The sequence below is a fragment of the Centrocercus urophasianus genome, unplaced genomic scaffold, assembly GCF_019232065.1.
Source record: "Centrocercus urophasianus isolate 14NV4802_14NV808 unplaced genomic scaffold, USGS_Curo_1.0 seq_17, whole genome shotgun sequence".
NCBI lineage: Eukaryota > Metazoa > Chordata > Aves > Galliformes > Phasianidae > Centrocercus > Centrocercus urophasianus.
Genome location: NW_024884722.1, coordinates 28,465,069 through 28,483,890, shown reverse-complemented (window position 1 = coordinate 28,483,890; position 18,822 = coordinate 28,465,069).

The window sequence follows — 18,822 nt, the reverse complement described above, 5'->3', positions numbered from 1 at the left end:
AGAGTCATAGAATCTTAGAATGGTTTGGGGTAGAAGGGACCTTTAAAGATCATCCAGTTCCAACTCTGATGCTGTGCCACCAGATGAGGCTGCCCAGGACCCCATCCTGCCTGGCCTGAACACCTTCAGGGATGGGGCATCGATAGCCTCCATGGGTAACCTGTGTTACTGCCTCACTACCCACTGAATGAAGAGTTTATTCCTAATATCTAACCTAAATTCACCCCTCTTTTGGTTTATATCCATTCTCCTTCTATATGTTCTGATGCAGCCCCATGGTACTGCTGGCCTTCTAGTTTGCAAGTGCGCACTATTGGCTTGTGTCCAGCTTTTCATCCACCAGGGTCCTCAAGTCTTTTTCTGTAGGGCTGCTCTCAAGGTGTTTTTCTCTTAGTCTGTACTTGTATCTGGGACTGCCCTGACCTGAGTGCAATGCTTTGCATTTGGATTTGTTGAACCTCGTTGGGTTCACGTGGACCTATGTTTTGAGCTAGTCAAGGTCCTCTGGATGATGTCCCTCCGTTCTGTTATGTCAACTGCACTATTCAGTATCATCAGCAAGCTTGCTGAGAGAATGCTCAATCCCCCTATCTGTGACATTGATAAATATGTTGAAGAGTCCCAACATGGGCACCTGCTGCTCCACCTGGATTTAGATCTGTTGATAGTTAACTTTCTGGATGTGACCATTCTGCTTGTTTTTTGGATATTCCACCCTTCAAACCTATGTTTCTCCAATTTAGAGGTATGGCATCTTGTCAAAAGCTTTTTGTAAGTCCAGGTGGATAACATCAGTTGTCCTTCCTTTGTCTACCAGGGCCATCAGTATGTCATAGAAGACTGCTATTTTGGCCAGATGTGATCTGTCCTTGCTGGAGCTGTGCTGGCTGTCTCAGATCTCCTCATATCGCAGGTGCTTTAACATCTCTTCCAGCAGGATCTGCTCTATAATCTTCCTAGGCACAGACGTGAGACTCACTGGCCTGTAGTTCCTCAGGTCTTCTTTTTTCTCTTTCTTAAAAATTGGAAGTGGTGTTTTCCTTTTTTCAGTCATCAGGAACTTTGCCTGACAGCTGTGACTTTTTCAAATACGATAGACTGTCTTTGCAACTACATCATCCAGTTCCTTCAGGACCCTGGGATGCGGGTCCTGTGGCCTCTTTCCCTCCTGCAAACCCTGCCTAAGAGGTTCAGGGACCTGAGAGATGCGGGAGGCTGGACTGGTTGTAAAGACTAAGGCAAAGAACTCATTGAATACCTCAGCCTTCTCCATGTCTGTTGAAGTCAGTTCTCCCTTCTTGTTTGTCAGAGGGAAGTCTTCTGGATCATTTACAGCTTGCATTGTTTTCTCATTGCATCATTTTAATTTGAAAGTAATTGCTAGTGCTGACCCTTGCTTCTGGCGTTCCTCTGTGATGCTGTTCCTCCACAGTGGCATGAGGCTCTCCTAACTGCAGCATCAACTTGCATCTCTCCAGTGTTTTGAAGGATGGACAGGCATTAAACCACTTAAGTTCAGGGCTTCCCTTGGAAGAAATCTGTGTGCTGAAAGCAGGTTGCCAGCTGCAGTACTGAGCTGGCCTGGTGATGGCTGACCTTGTTATGCCATTCACAGGTATCTGCTGTTTTTACTGTTTTCCATTTGCTAAGGAGGGAGGGGAAAGGAGCAGATATATAAAAATGTCTTTACTGGCATATTACAGTGGATACATTTGCTCACCAAGTGCACGTGATTTATACGTGCCGTGCAGTTGTGATGTGCTGCTCTCCCACAGTGAGGGATTGTCTGTAGCTTTGGCAGCAGTGAAGAAGACTGCAGCTAATCCTGGTAATCCTCTGGCTTGTTTATGCTGTACATATTTATCTGTTGTAAATGTATGTTTGATAGGCTGGGAGTTCAACAAAAGTGAGTTTCTCTAACTTAATAATGCAGCAGTGGTTGCCAAATTAGTTCTCAGGAGGAGAGGTCTCTGCAACCTTAAATACTGCGGGGAGTGCTGTGTGCACAGCCCTACTGGCATTTAAATAAGCCTCTGTGCAAAACCCGTTCTTTACTGAATGCCGGAGAGATAATTTGCAGTTATCTGTTAGCAGTAAAGCTTCAGCAATGCTGTGCATTTTGGAACAGCGTTACATAGAGCTTCAGCTGAGCCTTTATCCCAGGCTGACAGCAAATGCTATATTATCTGCGTTGGCTCGGGCCACCTTTATACCTATTACAGTGATTTACAACAAACTTGCGCTTCTCAGAACAGAGAAGGGTTTTATCGAGGACTTTAGAAGTTCCAGTTAGCCACAGCACGGGTGTTATTGCTGCAAGTCCCATTATCATCAGATGAATTAGTAATGCATTGCTCACCGCGCTGCAGCGTGCGCCCACAGCTGCAAATTGAACAGAGCTGGCTGACAGCATCGCAGAGCCTGTGCGGAAGGCAGATAAGTGGCAGAAGTTTAGAGCAGGGTTTGGCTGGGGAACTGAATTCCACTGAATCAAAAGCGATACACAGAGTTTTCAACACTTGTTTGTTTGACTTCACTAGGATAAGAACTAGACAAGTGGATGCTTAGAGACCTGAAAGGTGTCTCTAGAATTAGCGCAGGGATTTACAGCCTCCCAGGGATGTTACATTGCTAGCAGGTGCCTCTTCACCAAACAGAGCAGAGGTTTGAGCTGTTTCCGCTCAGCTGCATGTCCTGACGGTTTTTCTTGGGGATAAGCATTGGTCTTCAATTAGAAATACTGTCCAGAGAAATGCTTTTTTCTCCAACTTATATTTTTTCATAGGAAGCTTCTGCTTCAATAAGTCCTCACTTAGAAAAAAGGAAAGAACAGCACCTTCCTCCCCCCACCCCCTTTTTTTTTCTTTTTTTTTTTTTTTATGGAAGGTTTCTGACCTGCTGTATTTTGGAGAATATGCTACTATGATAGCTTGGATATCACAGAAGTAAAGCTCCTGTGAGTACTTCTCAACAGAGATCCTAAATCCTTTAGAGCCAGAAAGCCGTATCAAAGCTCAATTCAAGTGAATCTGAGGCTTTTGCTACTGAGTAACATGGTGTTTCCAAGGCACCTTGCTGTACATAGGGAAGCTGCGGGTAAGCTATGATGGCTGAATTAAAGGCTGGTTCCAAAGCCTGGGGACTTCAGTGGGTCCCACTTAGCCCTTATGTTGTGCTTTTCTTTTGGTAGGAGTCAGCACCAGGGTCAGAAATCACTTCTGTTCTGCCTCAGGGAGCTGCTTTGGATATTGTTCGTGCACAGTTGAGGGCTTCCACTCTTGCAGCATGCGTCTGCCTCTCATAATGTGTGTAGGATGGCCAAAACCAAAGTGCTGCATTTACATAAAGAAAACACGGGAAGGGCTCTGGTGGATGCTTGGGAAATGGAGCTTCTGCACGTAAGCTGTTCAGTGTGATCCTTCTGTTACTTGCAGTTCCATGGAGGAGAAGAGTTTCTTTGCAGGTGACAATAAATATCAAGATGGATAAACAAGTTGGCTAAAACAGCGTCAACAGAGGTGATCGTCAGGCCCTGAGGAGTGTGGTGGTAGCAGTGTAATTCACTTGTGAACATCAGTGTCCAGTGTTAAGGGATGAAGTGCACTTCAGTATGTTGATGCAGATAGGTGAGGAGTGCCTGAAACCTCTGAGGGGCTGGTGCTGCTCAGCACCTGCTGGGATTGGTTCTGGTTTCTCTGCAGGATCAGCAGCTCTCGGCTGGCTGCTTTATTTACTTACAAAATAAAGCAACAGAAGCCTTGACTCAGTGCGCTCCCCCTTTTCTCCCAGGAGATATACTGAAGCTACAATCTGCACGCACACTGGGAAAGAAAATGCCAACATAAAATCAACAGAAAGATATACGGTTGTTTCCTTATGGTTCTCTCATTTAACTTTGGTAGTGTTCAGCAATGACAAAAAAGGTGCTTTGTGGCTGGGGCAGGAGTGTTTCTGTTCTGTCAGCGGGGAAGAAACAAAACCCTCGTGCACTGGTGGCTGGCTCAGGTGAGGAAATAGTCAGCACCACACTGATCTGCTACTGGAGCAGAAATGTCAGAAAGGATAGTGAAAATTCACTGATGGTAGCAATTATATTGATAACCTACCGTTCCCGGAAGCAGAGAAATCAATCTTGCACTGACAGGACTCTGACAAATTTCTATGAAAATCAGAGAGGAATCAATATTCATTGTGTGATAGAAACAGCTGTGAGGACTCTTGATTTTCATGGATTTTCCCTTTCTTTTCTTTTTTTTTTTTTTTTCCCCCCCCTCCATACAAGGTGGTTGAAAATGCTGTCAATGAGAAAACCAAGAAGCGTTAAAAGCAAGTGTCATTAGTCGTGTAGAGTAGCTGCCTGACTAACCTGGCTTTCTTTATACTTCACTGTACATGGTTTTCTAATGGCTTTGGCATTTGGGAAGAGTATTCTCTGAGTGTCCTGTCCTGTGCAGAGGAGTGTAGGGGGGTTATGGTTTTTGTACTGAGGTTTACATCTGGGGTTTGTATTTTTCTGTTTTATATTTCATGTGCCAGCACTGGATCAGACCATTAGAAGCAATTTACCTTTTGTCTTGGTGTTATGTAGCTGCAGGAATTGATTGCTCTGTTAAAGGGACATGCTCCTACAGCTTTACTCCCCTGACTGCTTGCAGCTATTGCTAGAAAATGGCTTCATTTGGTTATCTGCAAGTTTTGGTGGCCCACAAGCTGTTTTACCTTCCTTCTTTTCAGAGAAGTTAAAAGAACTGTTGCCACCTCACAGTCATCTCAAATTCTAGTTTCCAGCCCTTCGCTGTGTCACCAACCATACACTTTGCACTGCATTTCATTTTGATTTTCATGCGGTAGTGGATTTTATTTTAGTTGCAACACATATGGAAAGGGAGCAGTTGGACCTCAAGAGAGCTTTCCGTTTTGAAATACAAGCGAATTTATGATTGGGAAGCTGAAATGGAAACAGTGCTTTGAATGCACTAAATTTTTTTCTTTGGATTTTCAGTTTGTTCTTTTGAGCCATTTCTTTTTTAACCTACTTTAGAGTGGGGAAAGCTGTAGAAATGTTCTGACACCTGTGAGCTGAAGCGGGTTATGTGAAATTACAGTGACGGGAATAAGGGAATAAAGTTAACTGTCCCATCTGCATTCTGTCGCTTTCTCATTATTCACTACACCGAGAAGAAAGCGAAGTATTTGGCAAAAAAGAGTAAGTTAAAAAGACGCCATCAGAATCCTACCAGATTATAAAGAACCGCAAAAGACACAAAGACAAAGATTAAAAGTTCATGAGCTGAAACCAAATTGCACAACTTTGAGAACTTGCACCTTTCAGCAGAATGTGCCAGAAAACTGGAGGCTTGGGGATATGTTAGGTCCGGGAGCATTAACTCTGACTAGCAATTGCTAAATGAAATGTTGAATAAAATCACTGCTCCTCAACACCATCTCTTAGGAGTGCAGATGAGGCCTGTCTGGGCAGAGTGCTGGCTGTGTATTGCCTGTTGACACGATGGAGGTGCACAGTGTGAGTCAGAACTGCTGGAGAGCCAAACCTGTGAAGGTTTGGACATATTTATTCCTGCCAGGAACAAGAGCCAGGTCGAAGTCCCATACCATGCAAAGCACTACATGTCTGCAGAGAGCACTGAGTGCTAGAGAGCAAGAGGAAGTTTGCATTACTGTAATGAGAAAATAATGTAAGCATATGTCATCATAAAGATCTGCAAAGGTGTCTGTGGAACACAGCAAGGGCCTTGTGCTGTCTGCTCTTTCCCTTGTGTTGTGTTGGTCAATAATGGTATTTAAAGGACAGTGAGGGGCACAGGATGTGCTCCTGTGGGGTTTCCTGAGGCAGCAGGACCAGGTATGCATCCTGCGGGAGCAAGTAGGTAAGAGAATCCTGACACTCACTGCCTTCTGCTGCTCATTCACTGCCTCACAGCTGCCCTAATTCCTTCTCTCTCATTAAGAATTTCTGCCATTAGAAGGACAATCCCAAGGAGGGGAAGTAATAGTGTACTGCTGTGAATGTAGTTCAAAGAATTGTGGATAGCAGAATAACTTCTTTGTTCTACAATAAGTGGATTTGAGGAACATGCTCTTACCATAATTAGAATATTGCAGCAGTCTTTGCAAATCTTAATTAGCAACACCAGATTAGCAACTCAAGAAAAACTGTAATGCCAGTAGCTAACAAGCTTCTTCTGAGGCAAAGGAAACTAATCCCAATTTACTTGCAATTGATTCACACACAGTGGACATGAAACAGAGGGTGTGACTTCTTAAAAAAACCAAAAAAACAAAAAAACAACTGCTTTCACATTTGTTTCACTGGAAATATATTGGTCAGGATTGTTCCTGGGCTTTGTAGGCTGGCCAAGCTCTGAAAGGCTTTTAACAGAACTTAGAAACTTATTGGTAAAAAGAAATTCCATAATGCAAAAGAATTTTTGAAATGAGATTTTTTTTTCTCAATGTTGGATTAGCACAAGCAGCCCATGTTGAAGAATTTCATGAGTTCAGTCTGCCTGTTATTCATGTAAATCAAGTTCACATGAAATTTGTCATGTATAGCATCAGCACAGCTTAGGGGCTGACCTGTTGGAGAGGAACTTTGTGGAGAAGGACCTGGTGGACAGCAGGTAGCCCACAAGCCAGCAGTGTGCCCTTGAGGCCAAGAAGGCTGGTGGTATGCTGGGGTGCATTAAAAAGAGCGTGGCTGGCAGGTTGAGGGAAGCAACCCTTCCCCTCTAATCTGTCCTGCTGAGGCCACGTTTATTGTGTCTGGTTCTGGGCTCAACAGTTCAAAAAAGACAGAGATCTCCTAGAAAGAGTCCAGCGGTGGGCAACAAAGATGATAAAGGGACTGGAGCATCTCCCATATGAGGAAAGGCTGAGAGACCTAGGTCTGTTCAGCCTGGGGAAAAGAAGACAGAGGGGATCTGATCAATGCTTGTAAATATCTAAAGGGAGGTGGGGAAGCAAATGGATGAGGCCAGGCACTTGGTAGCATGTAGCGATAGGGCACAAGGAGTAATGGCCTAGAATTTGAACATAGGAAGTTCCATGCTAACATGCAGAAGAGCTTCTTTACCATAAGCATGATGGAGCACTGGAACAGGCTGCCCAGATATGTTGTGGAGTCTTCTTCTGTGGTGATATTAAAGACCTGTCTGGATGCCTACTCAAGCAGGGGCGTTGGACTCAGTGATCTCTTGAGGTTTCTTATAACCCCTGCAATTCTGCGATTCTGTGATGTCTTTTAAAACAAAGAAGACATTCTACTTCATCAAAAAGAACTGTGTTTAGCAATGTTGTAATATCCTGCTCATTCAGTTTTGGTATTTTTCAAAGAGAAATTGCGGTAAATGACTCCATGAGTAGCACCATCAAAGTATTGTTTTTGCAGTGGAGAAATATCTGTATTATTCCTACATAATTTTCACGGAGAGCAGTGTTTTGTAGGAATTGATACGTTGTGGTTTGGCATCCTGGTGCATTTTTAATGTTTCAGCAAAGCAAACCATGTGCTGAACCAGTCATGCCTGGAATATTCAGTGTTGCGTAAATGTTTCTGTTGTATGTAACCATAACTTCTCTGTTTTGCTTGTTGTAGACATTTCAGCATGCTTTGGCATTGTTTCTGTCTTGCTGAGTGAATGCCAAAACACAGCTCTCTGTAACTGTAAATTCAGTGCATTTTTTCTTTAGTTTGTTTGTCAGCCTTCCAAGGCAGGCCAACATTGCTTACCAGACAGCAGGCACCGACTGTTTGTAGGGCTGGGAGCAGAACAGCAGCAGTTTAATAGCTGGAAAAGACATCACCAGCTGGCCTCTAAACTTAAGGACTACTGTCTGGACGAATGAGATGCAAGCACTTATTATAGGTGATTGTATCCAGCAGAAAAATGATAGATATGTCTTTATTATCTCCATGAAACACAGGTATTTCAGAATGTGGAACAGCTTTGTGTAATGAGGTGGATCTCTGTCTTTCCTCAGGACTTTGGGATCCTTGGCATTTTTTCATTTAGTTCTATAACCTGGATGTTACCGCTTCTCTTTCTTTCTTTCCTTCTTTTTTTTTTTTTTTTTTTTTTTTAATAGGGCTATTTTAAATCTGGGAAAGAGCCCTTCTATTTGGCAGCACCAAATCCTAACCTAGGCAGCCAACAGAGTATATTACATTAAAATACATCTTTGTTTTATACCCATATAAAATGTTAGTATTAAACTCTTTGAAACTACTGCTTTAGCTAAAAATAACTTATTCTCCTTCCATAAAAATCCTTTGTTTTCCTCTTTCCTGAATACAGACAGTAAAGTTCAGATACCCATACTCATCAAGTTGTTAAATGAGTTTGTGCATTAAATATGTTGAGTGTCATTTTCAAAGATGGAAGTCACACTGCACTCTTTAGGCTTATTACTCTTCAGGGTAAGGGTGGCCTTCCTGGGCTTCAAAAGCCAAAGGCAAGCAATTGAAACAGAACTGGGGGGGAAGTGGACACCCACAACTTTTTAAACTTCACATTTGGCTTTTCTGTCTTAATCCTGTGCAAAGGCACTTTTGAAAAGTCTTTGAGTACAGAGATGTTGTTCTAGTGCAATGTCTGGGATATGACATCTTCTGAGTGTGTTTCCCAGTCACTGATTTTGCTGTTGGGTTACAAGTATTTTTGTGTAGCCCCTATGATGAAACCTTGCTTCCCAGATTTGCACTAAAGGTCCTTAAGTCTTTTTTTTGTTTTTTGTTTTTTGGTTTTTTTTGGTCTGTTTCAAGAAATGGTCATTTGCTTTTCTTTCTGAATTGGCTTTGGAAAAGTCAACCATATGCCTCATTGCTTGCAAGAATAATAAATACCTCTGAGCTTTGGCAAATCCTTAGCTAAATGACTCCAGGGTCAATTTTCTCTAATAGTCTTAGTCAGTTGGTGCATGCTAATTTCTGAAGGAAAGGGAACAAAGGTGATGTATATTGAAGCACGACTTTATAGTGTCTTTCATGAGGAGGAAGTGTGTCCTCATAAATCCAGCAAAGGGGCTCTGTGCCCTCTTTGCACCCATTTTCACTTGATTCTTCTGAAGTTAGGGTTCCTGCAGAATTCAATAGATTGTAAATTAAATGCAGATGGGCACTGGCCAGATTGTTCCCTTTGGGTGTGCCCCATTTTGTCCTGTTTTAGTCTGGGTGTTGGGGCAATTTGGCTGAGCTCAAGGTGCCTCACTTACCTGTATTTGGAGTGTTTAAACTTGGTTCAGACCTCCCCTGTTCCCTCTCCTGCCTTAGTAGGTCACTGACCCTTGTGTTTGTCTTTAGCCAAGGCAAATAAGTGTCTATTTCAGCTCGCTTTTTGTGTTATTCTGGCTTTTCCTGACCCGATTAACCTGGTGAAGCCTTTCACTTTTACTTCCACTTGCACCTTCCCTTTGAAAGTGAAGTACAGAAGCAAAATGCTTGCTGTTTTGGCTGATGAGCTGGGCACAAGGAAAGCAGTGACAAACGGCTGTGTTGCTGGGAAAGCTTTCATGCTTTGGGTTTGATGGTGCTGTCAGAGGTTTTGTCGAGAATAACTTTGTTTCAAAGGTGCTTGTGGCACTGATGGTCGGCAGTTGTCAAATAAATTGAGATTGCTAAGAGAGATGCAGTGTTTCAAAGCGGTCTTTCTCCAGCACAGGGAGATGAGAGTCCAGTCTGAGGTGCTCCAGCTCTGACCTCGTTAGATAATTAATGATAAAGGGCTCAGCATCTTCCTCCTGTGTTCAAACCCTTGTTTCTCTATCTAAAGGATACTTCTAGTGAAGAGAGACCTGAAACAGAAATATTAGGACGTTAAGGAAGGTTTCTGAAGGTCTGTGTGAGGACTGGACACCCTTCCTTGGTTTATTTTTGCTGAAGAAGCTCTCCAGAGATAGCAGCCCCCGCAGAGGTTAGGGACAGTGAGTCACACTGCTTTTGATGGCCAAGTGTCATCCTGTGGTGCAACGATGGTGGATTGGTGTGTGTAGATTTAATGGGATGTAGTCGTCCCAGGGAAATGTTTAGATTGATGAGAGGCTTCCCTGCCCTCTTGCCACTTCTCTCTGCTGTGTAAGACCCCAGAGAATGAGGAGATGGCTCTTTGGAGACACCAGCTCCTGGTTGGCTGAGTCCCCTCACTCCATCGGAGGACTGAGGTGGAGACGAAAGTCAAAAAGCTTGGAAAAACCACAGCGTGGACTGGTGCTGGTTGCCAATGCATACAAATCAGAATGAAGTGAAACATAAAACTCCCAAACTCCGGGAGCTATGTCTCTGCACAGTTCCCAGATATATTTAGAAAATTAATTTCAGGCTCTTCTGGTTTCTGCTTTTTCCTCTCTCTTCTTTAAGAGGCCCCAGAACTGCATTAACTTCCTGGATCCTTGCCATAAATTCAACCATGGCCGCCAAATGAGCCCTGGTGAAATGAACCTCTGGTCTCCAGTGCACCTTCTCATAACAATAGCCTTCATCTCACCTGGAACAGACTGGCTCTCTCATTAGAGAGCCATGAATAATGAATGAGTCTGGGAGATGAATTGTCCTTTCCCTGCTGTTACAGGATAAGGCCAGGTAGAGACCGCATGTCTTCAGGAGGGCAGCAGGGCCTGCTTTCTAGATAAATACATTAATAATTTCAGCTGGGTGTTGTCAAACCAGAACTTAGGACCAGCATGGAGTTCACATAGGCCCTGTGCTTGGTATGGCTATAAAATAAACTGAGGTGACACAGTGCCAACTGGCACATAGAAGCTCACAAGGCCTTATGCTGAAGTATGTGTCGAGCAAATAATTTCTTCCTCTTCCTCGTCTTTCTACCTCTGAAGTGGTCTTGGCAGGGTTGCGTCTAATGGTATTGAAGGGAGGAATCAGTCAAGATTGGAGTGGTATGGAAGTATTTTGAAATAAACAGCTGAAAAAATGATAACACTAGATTTTTAGATCTGGGAATTTTGTTTTTTAAGGACCGTATTTTATTTCCCCGATGTTTTCGACTTTATCTGTAGTAGGGCCAATTGCATTAGAAATAAGAGCTACATTCTGCTTTGCAGCAACATGTCATGAGTAAGTGAAGAACGTATTCTTACAGGCTTTTTAGAGGAAAGACACTGACATGACAGCCCTAGATGGAATCAAATGATATGTGGGTTTATGTTGCTGAAGCTTAACTGTGATGCATTGAGTGAGTAGTCTTTGAGTTGTCTACTTACCTCCACTGGTTACAGGGGAAATTTAGGTGCCTGATTCTCAAACTACTGATGTAGTCGCAGTCCCCAAAAATGTTTAGACTGTAGTATTGGTGTGCTAAGAGGGAAAGTAAAATTACGGAGATGAATGTAAATGTTTGTGGGCTGGTATTCAAGGGGCACTGGGGTAAGATAAGGTGAAGAAAAACTGATAGCAGGTATCAAGTCTGTATAAAGTACCCCGAATAAGTGTAAAGAAACACTAACAAATTCCTTCAGCTATTCTAAATACTGAGAGAAAAGTGGAAACATTTCAAGTGCTAAAACTAGAGTTTGGAGATTTCCCATATGAAGGCTGAGTCTTTTACAACTCCTGTCCATCCTCACCCTTTCAGTGACCCCATAACAGCCTCAGAGCTGGCAGAGCTGGGCAGTGGGGAGCTGCTTCCAAACTTGCTTGTGTCCAGGCCCCAACTACAAGGAGGAAGGGAAAGACTTGAGCGCGGGCTGCAGAGCTGGCAGATGAGTCTTTGTTGATGGTCCTTTTTTTTTCTTCCTTTTCTTTCTTAATATACCTTGCTTTTAGTTGTTGGAACTTCAAATGTTAATTACTTTAGCTCTTTTTACAAAGCTTGCTGAAAGATGTTTATAATCAGATCAATTTCAAACGTTCAGCCAACTAAGGGCCATGGTAAGTACATATGCTATTAAAAGCATTCATTCTTTATATGTGCCCAAAAAGTTTATTTGGAACCAACTGTAAGATCATATCTAGCTATGACAGATGTTCCTCAGTGCTGGACTGCTAGAAATATAGGGTAAGGTGGAAATGAGAAATGAAAAAAGAAACATATCAAGCAGAACAATATGTGGATAAATCAATGTTTCCCAGTTGTGCAGCTCCTGCATAGGGAAGGCATTTGAGTGATTTTCTAGTTGCTGTAAAAAGAACAAAAATAGTAGTTGCTGCGGTATGGAAAATGTTTCAAAGAAGTCATGGGGAAATCGACAATGATGGAAGAGTGCAGCATTTAAGTTGCTCGTTTTGACTCTGTAGGTGATCTGTTGATGGAATACATTGGAGAAGAGACCGCCATTGGTCTTGCAGGTCACCAACTCCTTTCCCAGCTGCAGTCCCTCAGCTCAGTGTCTCTGAAGTCAGTGGCAGCTTCAGTTATGGCTGGTTACAGGCATTAGCAAGAAAGCTATCAGAAAATGGCAAGTAATTGTGATTTTTATAAGCAAGTACAGCTGGGAACACACATATAAGATAGTAATACGATTTTCATTGAAATCTGGTTCAGATCCCCTATGTTATGGAAAGTTGAAGGGAATTTTGGCATTTACTATTTCAGAACACCTTTGCAAATCTCTGCTCTTAAAAAGTAGTAAGAACGTAAGCAGAGTAAGTCATTTATTCCTCGCTGATCACACGTTTGATAATAGATGTATGAATGCAGCCTGAGGTCAGAGGAGGAATTGCCCAATATTAAACATCTCTGCCTTCTTTCTTGAATTGCTGTGCAAGAGGTGAGTTTCAGAAAGCTTGGAATTTGTCTGGTCACACCTTTCTTTATTTTAAATATAGAAATTCCTGAGGAGTAACGCTTATGCAGTAACGTTTGCACTGCATGAGTTGTGTCCTGTTAGATGATAAGTTTTACAGTGGTCTGCCTTAGCCATCTCTGTAACGTGAAAGGTGTTTCAAAGTATCTGCTTTCTCAGAAGAGTTGTGCAGTCTGTTCAAGCTGTTCTTGGAGCTAAATGAATAATTGGGTGCAGGGCAAAACCTCTGTGTTGTTCAGTCAAGTACAGAAATGACACATTACATTTACCCGCCTGCCCAAGATTGCTGGTGTGTGGTGGCAGGCTTCTGCAGTCCCAGCACAGGGCTAGTAGCTGCCAAAATGAGGCCAATCTGATTTGCAAGCACACGGTGAAGCCAAATTAGATCTGCTGTGCTTTCCTGTGCCCACTGAGGATGCGAAACCACAGCAGTACCATCTTTTCGTAAATAGTAGTAGAAAGAAACTGTGGAGCAGGACCTCTTAGAAGGCATCTGTGAGGCTCTTTGCAGGCATGGAGGTCTTTGGCTGGCTGCCTTTCCTCTCCTTTGCTAAATTAGTTAAATGTTAGCTAAATGCTAACACATGCAGAGGGTGTTTGAGTCATTTCTGAAACAGTGGGATTCTTGCACACAGGAAGGGAGATGTGCAAAGGCCTGGGGCAGGGAAGTGCTGCTGATGGGGGTTGCTGGAGGATACACTGGGTCTGGCCTCCCTGCCCTCGGTGCTGTGCTGTTGTGATTATGTTACAGCATCGCAGAGATTAAAGATGAACTGTGCCAAGACTTGAGGAAAAAAGCAGAAAAGCAACAAACAAAATAACAAACCTGCTAAGAAGTAGCCTTCTGAAGAACTCAATTCTAAGTGAGAAGAACTGATAAAGAGTAAGAATGGACACAGAGGCACAAAGCGTTGCGTGAGGTCTGGCAGCAGGGTCAGTGGCAGAGCTGGCAATTGAAGCTGATCACAGAAGTTAATCTTCCCAATGTACGGTCCCTTTGAGGGCAAAAAGCAAAATTACAAGAGCTTTCAAGGAGCGTGCTGGGAGCTAAGCAGCCAGAATCCTCAGCTCTTCGTGGAGGCTATAGGAGTGGTACCCAAATCATGATTAGGAACAAAGCACCCCGCTCTGTCCCTTAGAATTACAGCAAAGTGCATATGGCAGGAACACTTAAAGCTTCACTATTTATCAAGCAAATCTCTTCACAGATGTCAAGAGTACTCACAGAATACTCAATGTATTGACTGCTGTGTTGTGTAAATCATACACTTCAGCTGGCTAAATGCATATTACAGATGAGGAATTTATCATCTTGCTAGGAACTGGCTGGTTGTGAGAAGAGTGAGTCTCCACTTGTAGGGGTTTCTGTTAAAGATCGTCAATACAACTGGAGTTGTGTGTCCCAGAAACACAAGAACCAACATGATGAGAGTGGCACCAGAGCAAGGAACCTGCTGTTCATTGATTTGCTTAATAAGTCAGTCTAAAGAAAAGCACTCCAGAATGGAGAAAGGAAACGCCCTAAAACCCAGGAAATGGGCCTCCATTTTTGGAAAGGGACTCTGCCCTCTGGAGCTTTCAGGAGGCCCTATTCTCTGCTGTGTTCACCAGAAGGTTTCATTGTGACTTCCCTAGATTGTCATAGGTTAACATCTTTCCCCTTTAAAGATTTAGCTTTTTATTTTGCTTAGATATTTAGAAACATAACCCTATAAAAGGTATAGTATTTAAAGGTGTGTTTCAGTTTTTGTCATCTTTTTGTTTTCTGAGCAGGTTGTTAAGAATCATTTAAAGCTCTAAAAAATGTCTAGTTGTGTTGATACAGCGTTTGATAACTGAGATATTTCTGCTAAGAAAGTCAGTGAAAACATTCTTTGGGATGATGTTTCAGGCACATCTTTCATGCATTATGGTGCACCTTATGCTTTGCTATAAAGCCATTCTGAATTGAAATCATATTCTGAGTGGCAAAAATTATACTTTTATTCTTATCTTTGAACACTTCACTGCAAACTCTGCTCACCAGTAAGGTCACTTCTTAAAACTGTATATCTGCTTCTTAAGAAGTTTGTAAGGTTTTTTATTAGAGAATGTTAGAGTTTGCCTGCTATCTCAGCTCTCAGAAGAGGCAGCAGTAACTTGCCTCCTCCATGAGAAAGAAGTCTTTGGGAATGATTTTCCTTCTGGTGCTCATCCTCATTTCTCAAAGTGTCTCACGGACAGCTTTGAGGCCGTCTGTTGCACAGTCTGGGTGCTGTTTGAGTACATATGGATTGAGATACAGCAACAGGGGTGTGGTGTTTGAGGTGTGAGCTCTGTTGAGCTTGGGAGCAGAGTCTCCAGCTGAGCTGCAATGCAAGGCTAGCAGTCAGAATAGGAGAGAAGGATGGATGCGTGCAGCTCCCCGCCGTGTGGGAATGACTCCCTGAGTTGCATTGCATGTTGCATTGCCTTGGTGTCAAGGAGTCCTTTCTCCTGCCTTGCCCCATCCCTTAGTTTTGCTCCATATGCTCTGGCAATGAAAAGCAAGGCAGTGGCTGCCAGGATGATGGCAGGACTGCCTGGAGTTCAGTAAGTTCCAGCATGTGCTAAGCTATGAAGAAGTATTTTGAAATAGATGATTTGTGGAGAATAATTGGCATAAATACAGGCAGTGTTTACAGCCACATTTTCATGCAGAAGTTATTTTGAGTTACTGTGGTATAAATAACAATGGCATAACTGAAATGTTAACCTTCTTTCTGTGTTCTTAACTCATTTTCCATCTTGACAGCTGCACTTCAGGGCAAGCAACACTGTAAGGGAAAAACAAGATAGTGTTTTCAGACTGAAAAAGCAATGGAAATATCTTAGGTGCAGGTTGCAATGTAGTTTAGCCTTGAACCTTGAGTGCAGAGCAAATTAACCCATGCTGAGTGTCGTGCTTCTATGTGCCACTGATTGCCTGAGTGTTGGGTAGATCAGTTAAAAGAGGCTGGGCATTTCTAGGCTGCTCCACACGTACCAAGGGGCACTACCCTTCTGTATCTGAAGGGGAACACGAAGAGCAGCAGGAAATGGATTGGGCTGCAGTACAAAGTCAGCACACAAAAGAAGAAAATTACATGTCCTTTCAGTTTCCTACCTCTGAGCTTCCTTATTTAAATAACACAAGTTCAGCCTCAGGAGCTTGTATGTGCCGGGCCAATTATTGACCCTTTTGAGCAGTGGCAAGGCTTGATGTTTAATCCAGTGCTCCAGGCTTGCTCCTGGTCTTCATTACTCAGTTTACAGTGAGGTGCTGAACTAGTGGATGAACTGTTTTATTGTCACTATTGGAGAGGCTATTGGAACTAGGTAGTGAGCCGTATTCAGCCTGGATGTGGTCTCTTTGAGCTGCCTGACTCTACACGTGCATTTGGGCAGCTTTGGGGCTTACTCGCATCCTGCCTGCTGCAATCACCCTGTGTTTGTTATCTTTCAGCTTATGCCCAAACCCACTAATTGAGATGCGCTTCATGTTGTTGTTCCCTTCCGCTTGTTTCACTGAGAATTTAGATGCAGGCATCTAGATTGTGGAAGATGAGTGTGACAGTCACATGGGATAACACTCTTTCCAGGTGTTGTCCAACACTACCTGGACTCAAGTCTGTGGTCCTGTTGTGCAGTTCCTTGTTTCAGTACTTCAGATGGTAGTACAGGAAAAGAAAAATCCTCAACCATCATGCATGTGGGGTGGAGTGTGGCCATCTTAACTGACAGGTGATGGAGATCAAGAGACAAAAAAAGCATGGCATGAGAGAGGGCAGGTTGGAAGAAAAGGCCCATGATGAGAGACCACATTTTCAGGAGAGTCTAGGGTAATGTTTATTGTGAAAATAATGGAGATTATTCCATATTCTCATGGCTTGGATGCTGTGTTGCCCTGGAACATTAGTCCTGAATTGCTTCCTATTGCTGAAGTAATGGACACATATTGGATTTAAATGGTGGCCAGCCAAGACTCATCAAAGCATCTAAATGATTGACCATGAGGGTTTAATCTATGCCAATACGCCACAGATTAAAACATGATTAGTTCTTCACAGCAGACAGGAACCTATTGTAAAACTTCCCATCCCCATGTGTACCTGCTGTCCCTGCCCTGAGCCAAACATCTCCTGGTCTGGACAAAGAGAGGCTGTTATCTGCGGGGCTCTCTCAGTGGCAGCAGTTTTTTTCTAGGGCTTGACTGCTTTGGCTGCCTGGCCAGACTGTCCAGCTGTCAGCATGGGCTCAGGGAATGCTTTATCAGGTCTCTCATTTATTTAGCAATTTGATACCTTGTGCTCTTCTTGCCCTTTTGTGCTTCCCAAGGAGTTGCCCCCCGGAAGGACCTCAGGCAGGAAGATGGAAGTCTCTTTTCACACAGCAGTCAGGAGAACAAGGAGAGTATGCTGGATTTTGGCATTTCTTTCTTTTCCCTCACTGGCTGCATGTATTATCTCTTGAAAATTGCTGGACAAGAGCATAAGAGCCCATTTAAGAGTCTCAGTGATTTGAAAGGTAGTAAGGCAAAACACGAGTACTGATAGTTTGAGGAAATTGTGCCTGTAAATGTCTCGAGGAGGAACTGCGCTGGGATCACAGAACTGAAGATCAGCAGGGAATGCCAATGCCCCCACTTCTCTCCTTGATTCACTAGTATTTTGAAAGCTGTGCCAAGTCTCGGAGATCTACATAGGCGAGGAAAGGCTATTTCAGTATTGCAACTGATAAATGAAAACAAATCACCAGGTAATTTCTTCACATATTTGGCAAGTACATAAAAATGCAGTCCAGATTGCAAAACCCAGCATAAGGAGAAGCCACATTGTTGATTGAAGTGCTGCTCTCACCAGAAATACAATTATGGACAAATTAACTGCTGGCATGCAGGGTGTAGACATAGTGACCTGGCAGAATATGAATTGAAGAACATTACCATGTTAGAAAGGTATTTGACTAATTTTACGTGCAAGTGGCTGTGTATGGGGCAAACCAGTGAAGGAGCTGGCAGTCAGCACTGGGCTCTGTGGGCTGGATTCACACTGCCTGCAAACGCCTACAGGCGAGCAGAGAACCCAGAGAGAGCATCTTGCCAGTGGGAAAGGAAGCACTTCCAGAGCTCAAACTGTTTACTTCAAGTTGTTCTATATTGGGTGCTGATTGAGTTCTCTTTTTTTTTTTTTTTTTAATCTTGAGAAGGGAATAAAACTACACAGACAACCCATTAAGTGGGAGAAACTTATATTTAGATGAATGCATCTCACCCTGTGTGCCTGCAGCTCTCCTGAAAACAATGCCAATTATCAGCTCCTGGGGACTGGAGCCTTTGCTTGACATTTTAAGGCAGGAAAAATACCAGCAAGAATTTAACTCTGAGAAAATGTTGGACAAATTCCTGTGTCTTGAAACATCCTCACTATGACAATTTGGATAACTGGAAGTAGATTTTAGTAAGTGATGATAAAAATGTACACATTCAACTTCTTTTCCCTTTTTCCCTCATTTTTGACCTAGAAGTGTGGGGTAAATTAAAAGTGAACAGTAATTGATACCTTCTTCATTGATACTCTGATAACTCAGTTTCTTGGGACTTGATGTTTAAGTATGTTCGGAAAGTTGTTATTCTTCTGATTAAGTCAGCTTAACAATAATACATCCTAGCCAATAATGTTGAAATTCTCCCCCTTTGGAGACTATAGTTATTAAATGTTCAGAATAGACAATATTTGGTGACCACCCAGGATTGTACAGAGACATTTCCCACCTTAGGGAAAGGGATGGCTGTAATTTTGCACTGGGGCAACACTCTTCAAGTTCTGGTGGGCCGTGAGTTCTGACAAAGTAAAAGCTACAGCAGTAAGTTTGAGATGTTTCAAATGTTCTGTACCTCTGAGCACAGTAGAGCAATGGCTTATTTTAATTAAAGTCTGGTTTGCAGTTGGAAGGCTAGAAGAAATGGCCCCAATAAAATAATTTTAAGACTCTCTAAAAAGTGTCTTATGTAGAGCTTTTTCCTTCCTGTAAAATAAGTCGCATATGTAG